The sequence below is a fragment of the Bacillus rossius genome, chromosome 1 (genome assembly GCF_032445375.1).
Source record: "Bacillus rossius redtenbacheri isolate Brsri chromosome 1, Brsri_v3, whole genome shotgun sequence".
In the NCBI taxonomy this organism is placed as follows: Eukaryota; Metazoa; Arthropoda; class Insecta; order Phasmatodea; family Bacillidae; genus Bacillus; species Bacillus rossius.
In genome coordinates, this window is record NC_086330.1 from 341,041,375 (window position 1) to 341,047,587 (window position 6,213).

General features: G+C 35.4%; 1 protein-coding gene across 1 annotated transcript in view; it reads left to right on the forward strand.

The window, feature by feature from the left end:
• The first annotated feature begins 264 nt into the window (after positions 1-264).
• LOC134528128 (uncharacterized) overlaps positions 265-6,213 on the forward strand; it is a 31,091-nt gene continuing 25,142 nt past the window's right edge. The window contains exon 1 of the mRNA XM_063361443.1: positions 265-3,039. The gene's annotated coding sequence lies outside the window, so the exon portion shown is untranslated. The remainder of the gene's footprint in view (positions 3,040-6,213) is intronic.

Below are 6,213 nucleotides of genomic sequence, written 5' to 3' on the forward strand. Positions count from 1 at the left end.
CGGGTTCACTGGTTTTTGAGGGGTCCCAGTGTGATGCGGTAGAATAGGATAGGTGCCAGCAACGTTGATGTAACGCCAATGGGCTTAGGGCGCAGCCAATTGTCTGGTTAACTGAGTGGGGTAGGGGGTCGAGGTGTTGGCGAGACCTGGATGGGTTCCCAGTAACCTCGTCATAGCAGACACACTAATGCCTCATCCCCTTTGCGTGCGTGGATTATCCTATGGTGGCCCCAGGGCGGTAATGCCTACCGGCTAAGAACGCTGGGTTAATAAACAAAAGGGTGAAACCCTTTGGTCTAGTCTAACTGCTATATAATTAATATGTACATTAATATTAAACTATATAATATACTAACATCAATAATACTTAAATTTACTGTGTCTAATTAGCAGAATATAAAACCAACAACTAAATAACTTAGGTATCCATAGATAACCTATAACTTGAAATGCAATAATTCAAGTAATCATGGTGAATAAAGAATAATATAGTTTTCTCCGGCAATGTAGAGTGCATACTGCTAACCACATGATTTTTAATCAGTCTTTCAATCTCTCGCATTTAACTGCTTGCAATTTAACTGAAACCAACTTAAAACTATCAGATTAAAAAGTACGTTTTAAATTTTTTACTCAAAGACAATTAAAATAAATAGTTTTGAGATATTTATATAAAAATGTTAAGGAAATAATAAAAAAGAGTCAACTTACCAGGGGATTAGAGATTTTTTTGGCCTTGCAAATACTGCATAAATTATCTTCTTTCTATCAGAGATGTTTCTCAAAACTAATAAATTTTTGGCTCATTAATGCCACAATGGTACTGAATATAAAAACTGGGCTCTTTTATTTTGTCATCTGTAAAATAGGATTTAAAACATTTATATTACGTAAAGTACATTGCAGAAAATCTAAAATCACTTTCATTTTTTATATCACACTGTCCATTCACTTTAACACCCTCTTAAATTTACTTCTGCAGTTTTGAAAGTAGCCTACTTTCTGAATGGCAGGAACCTTCTTGCAAGAATAAATGTGTAGTAATGATAGTACAGCATTTTAAATTTTACTTACCTCGTTTATCCTGATCAATAAAATACACTAATATATATACTAAAAAAGTAGAATTACACAGAACTCTCAAATATCCTCATGTCTGGGGTCACTATAAGTGGTTACCTTAGCTACTCCGGACATTCTTTTCTACTGAGTAAGATAAGCAATGCAGCACGTGTTCTTTAACATATTTTTAAAAAATATTCCATGACATAAAATCACTGCTTTAAAAATAATTATAAACTGCACCATTATTACTTTTCTAAGCAGGAAGATAGATAAAATTGTATTTGTTTGTACGAGGGTCATTATTTGCTCATGTTACATTAAACCATTACATTTTACGTTATCCAAATTGTACTAACATGGATTGAAAAAAATTGTCATGGTTGTATTGATAGATAAGATGCTACGGGTGGATGAATGTACCCTCTGTGGATGCTCTGCTCGTGCTGTGTACTGCAGAGTGGAGCTTATTTTTGATTAAAAAGAAATGACATGCAATGGGCCAATTTTAGCAGGATATTGAATGAAAATACCTAGGTATAATAATTACAATCCAATAAAAGAACTCAAAATTGGTTAATTCTTCAAAAGCCTTTAAATTTCAAGTTCACCATTTTTTACAATGATGCATTAGATGCTGCCATTTGACTGCAAATTGCATCATGGTTTCACAATTGTGCAATTAAGTATCGCCATCAGCTAGCTACAAATAACATTCTGGCATCTATTCCCTTGTGAAAACCTATCACTGTTTGTAAGTTTGGAGTCTGTATGATAAAATAAATGTGTATGGAATCATTTCACTACTTTAAATTACTGTTAGCACTGAAAACAATTAAATTACCTGAACTTGTTGCTCTTTGTTTTTGGCAAGAATTGAAACTGCTTTTTTGATGATCACAATGCTCAAAATTTCAGCTTTGCACAGAACACATATGACTTGTAGCACAGTTAATTGCTGAAAATTGTTTGTAAGTTGGAATTGTGTAACTTCTTAAGGTTAAATGGATTTTCAGTAATTATTGCGAGTGTGTCATCGTAACATTTATCGGTTCCCAGATCCTTATATATTTTGGGACAAAACTAAAATTCTTCGGGTTTTAATGCTGTGCGGTTGTTAATGTTATTATCCACAGTGGAAAAAATAAATAAAATTATGTTTAACCTGGGAGAGAAATCTCTAATAACTTACATACTCCTTGATCATCATTATATACAATAATGGAATTAATTAATGCACTTGTGTTGTCTTCTATGTAAAGATGCTTTGTGTGCAAACAAACTGTTGACCATTTATTTCTAGCAGTTGTCTTCATATACTGTTGCCCAATATCTGTAAATCGAAACTACTAATGTAGAAACACTGTTTACAAATATTTAATTCACTAAAAGGAATATAAATGTGTTACAATTCAATTTAGTGTGATAAATATTTCATCTGTAACTGAGTGATTTGTGGGTAGTATTTTATGTTCATTTCTCAAGTACTTTGTTATATTTAAGTTACTGGAGTAAATGCCATAGGTTTGTGCTATGTAAAACCTGTATCACAGCTATAGTTAGTGTCTTTTTATTTTATTCACTGAATCAACAAAGAAGTAATGAAAGAACATTAAGTCTTGAATAAGTTGTAATAAATTGGTTAACCTAGTCACGATTCAAATAGTTATTCGAAATAACCAGTACAGTATCACATTTTTATTTCAGTTTATGTAATTACTATAATATTAATACTAAGCTCATTCCCTGAGTGGTTCCAAGCGCAGTTCACCTGGTGGTGGAACACCACCCCCAGGCAATGTGGGGTTGGTAGGGAGCCGTTGCAGGCAGGGTAGTGCCATGAGAAGCTGCACAGCTTAACGCCCAGCATGAAGATCTTACGGTTGGCGAAGTGGGGCCTGCGCCAACCTACCCACGGGCTCCAGCGCGGGGTTTCTACTTCCATTGGGCCGTATACATCTTGGTTCAACGCCTCCTGTAAGCAATCTGCTAGAAAAGACCTAAGGTATTCAGTAATGGAATAAACCAAGTAAGTTGCATTTTATTTGTGTTAAACCCATAATGCAAAAAGCCGGGCGTATCTATGTGTTTTCTGTGGAATCCTATTTCTCTTTAACAAACTCACCGATTTTGATAATGATTTTCCTCCTTGAAAGCTCATGTGATGTAGGTGGTTCTGGGCTATAGGTAAGTAATGTAGAAGTATTCATTTAAAAAACTAATTATAACCAAAGTAAAGTATGTAACTCAAATCATGTATCATTAATTTATGGCCTCAACACAGTTAATGAGTAAGGTTCGACAACTTCCTATACTCCTTGGCGAGATGTTGAATGGTTAACTAAATCATTTTATTTTCAACAAAATGAGAGCAACAGGAAGATACCATCCCGTAACTTTAAATGTAAAAGTTATCTTTCTAATGCAGTAAAGAACACATGGCATCTTTCCTTTTGGTAAATATCCAATTCCCACAAAATATGTCTTTTCCACACTCATAAAAGGGTACTCCCATGATGTCAGCAAACTTTTATTACCTTAGGTGGCCTTAACTAACCAGGTTCATCAGGTAATAACAAGGGTCTTAGTTCTGGAACCGTAGCTGAAAGAACAATGCATAATATGGAAATTAATTCATTACACGTAAAACTGGTGAATGTTGGCTTAGGATCTCTCAACTTGGCCAGCACAGTAAAAATTCATTGAATACACTAGTGAGAAAATACATTACATTTTGTAATTTGATATGAACTGACTTTTATTTTTACTGTGCTGCACAGTGGAACCACGGGTAGGTGTTGAGAACTTCCACCAGGATGGGAGAGGAGTCACAGGATTAAAGGAAGTATGGAGAGATGTGATCTGGGGAGTTTTAATTATAACGGCAGGCCCCCTCGCCTACTGCCGGTCGCCATAGAGTCGGGGAGTTTTAATTGTAACGGCAGGCCCCCTCGCCTACTGCCGGTCACCATAGAGTCGGGGAGTTTTAATTGTAACGGCAGGCCCCCTCGCCTACTGCCGGTCGCCATAGAGTCGGGGAGTTTTAATTGTAACGGCAGGCCCCCTCGCCTACTGCCAGTCGCCACAGAGTCGGGGAGTTTTAATTGTAACGGCAGGCCCCCTCGCCTACTGCCGGTCGCCATAGAGTCGGGGAGTTTTAATTGTAACGGCAGGCCCCCTCGCCTACTGCCGGTCGCCATAGAGTCGGGGAGTTTTAATTGTAACGGCAGGCCCCCTCGCCTACTGCCGGTCACCATAGAGTCGGGGAGTTTTAATTGTAACGGCAGGCCCCCTCGCCTACTGCCAGTAATATTACTGAATGTCTTCATGTTTCAACACCAATGTCTGGAACAAGTAAACATAAATAGCAATCACAGCAATTCATACATTAATAACATTAGACATTGTTATTTATTTCATTAAAAATTATTAATTACATAATAAACTTTGGTAACTCACCTAGACATAAATTACAACTATTATTGTATCAGCGTTGTGTTAAATTTTTGGTTATGAAATTACATACTGAGCATAATATTTATACTGAAAATCACTTTCCCCGAAGTTTAGTCAATTACACCAATTACTTGTAATGTTTTACTAATTATGTTCATAATTTTACATGAACAATATGTTTGTAATGCATTTGGTACAGTATGAATATATAATTATCTGTACTAACAATGGTTAGGTCAGGTGTGGTAATAATAATATAAGTTTTTATTGGGGGGGGGGGGGGGCACATAGACATTTCCCCCCACCCCCAACCATGAATTTTACACAGGAAGAGCAAGGGGGGAGGGTGTGTGTGTTTCTTTAAAAGCATTAATATTTATACTCGAAGAAAATATTTAATGAAGGTACAAAAATGCTTGTATAGCACCATTTTTACCAACTCACGACAAAATTATTCCGTGGGAGGACCCCCAAACCCCCCACTTTCGGTTGTTGCCCCTCTAATAGTTATCAACTTTGCACATATACAGCTTGCCTATAAAAATGTTTTATTGTGAATTTGTAATTAATTTGATTTAGACATTAATTACTTTGTCAGTATGCTCAGGGTATTTTTCTATTTGGACTAATATGCAGTCATATTTGCGGCAATTCATGTGTTGAATATAATTATTTCTTCTTGGCATATTTCTTTGTTTTAGGTAATAAGATTGGCCTATTTATCAGGTGGAAAGATGGATGTCAACTGTGATTAATTGTTACTAACAATTTAGACGTGTTTGTTCCATAATCTTTAGGAAGAACTCTATAGATAGCAAAAATTATTTTTAGTACAATATTTTTACCTTTTTATTCCAGTTCACAAAGAATGCTTCTGTTTTGTTTATTTCTTAAGTAAATAAATAAATAGCCATTAATTTAATTTTTAAACCTGGGGTATTATCTTTCGGGGGGGGGGGGGGGGTTGAACCCCCAAAACACCCCCCCACCCCACCCCACATAAATATAAAATACTACCCACAATTATTTTTAGTACAATATTTTTACCTTTTTAAAATTATTATTCTTTTGATGCTAAACACATGTCTTTTACAATTACAATTCTCCCAAAAACGTTCATTAAATTACCCAATCACAGAAAAGCACTGCAAATACCTATTTTTGGCTCCACCCAGTGAGGCTAATTCTGTCCAAAAATACATTGAAATATATTTTCTTAGTCTTTTCAGTTAGGCTGGCCGAAATCATACGATAACTTTACCGTCTGGCGTGAGAAACAACTGCTGCAGTGTTTCCCACCATAAGAAAACATAAAGAAAACGCCGGAGTGCCTCTACAAACACCAAAAAAGAATAAATTATTGGCGCCAATCCATCACACATCTGTCTGCAGTGTTTTTTTTACACCAACCGGAGCACCATGTTTTAGATATACTGTTATGGTATTATATAAATAAAAATGTAAAATACAAATATAAAAACAATATTCAAAATGAATAAATACTTGAAGGATATTTACACAAAATATTAGGCAAATAAGCAATGTGACAGCTAGTAAAAACACAGTATGTTAATACACCATATAACACAGAAATACAAGGTAATGTAACATAAAGCACCAAAGAACCAAAATAATGAAATGATTTAGAATATTAATTCAAATCTCAATCCATACTACAAAACAGTACGTACTAAA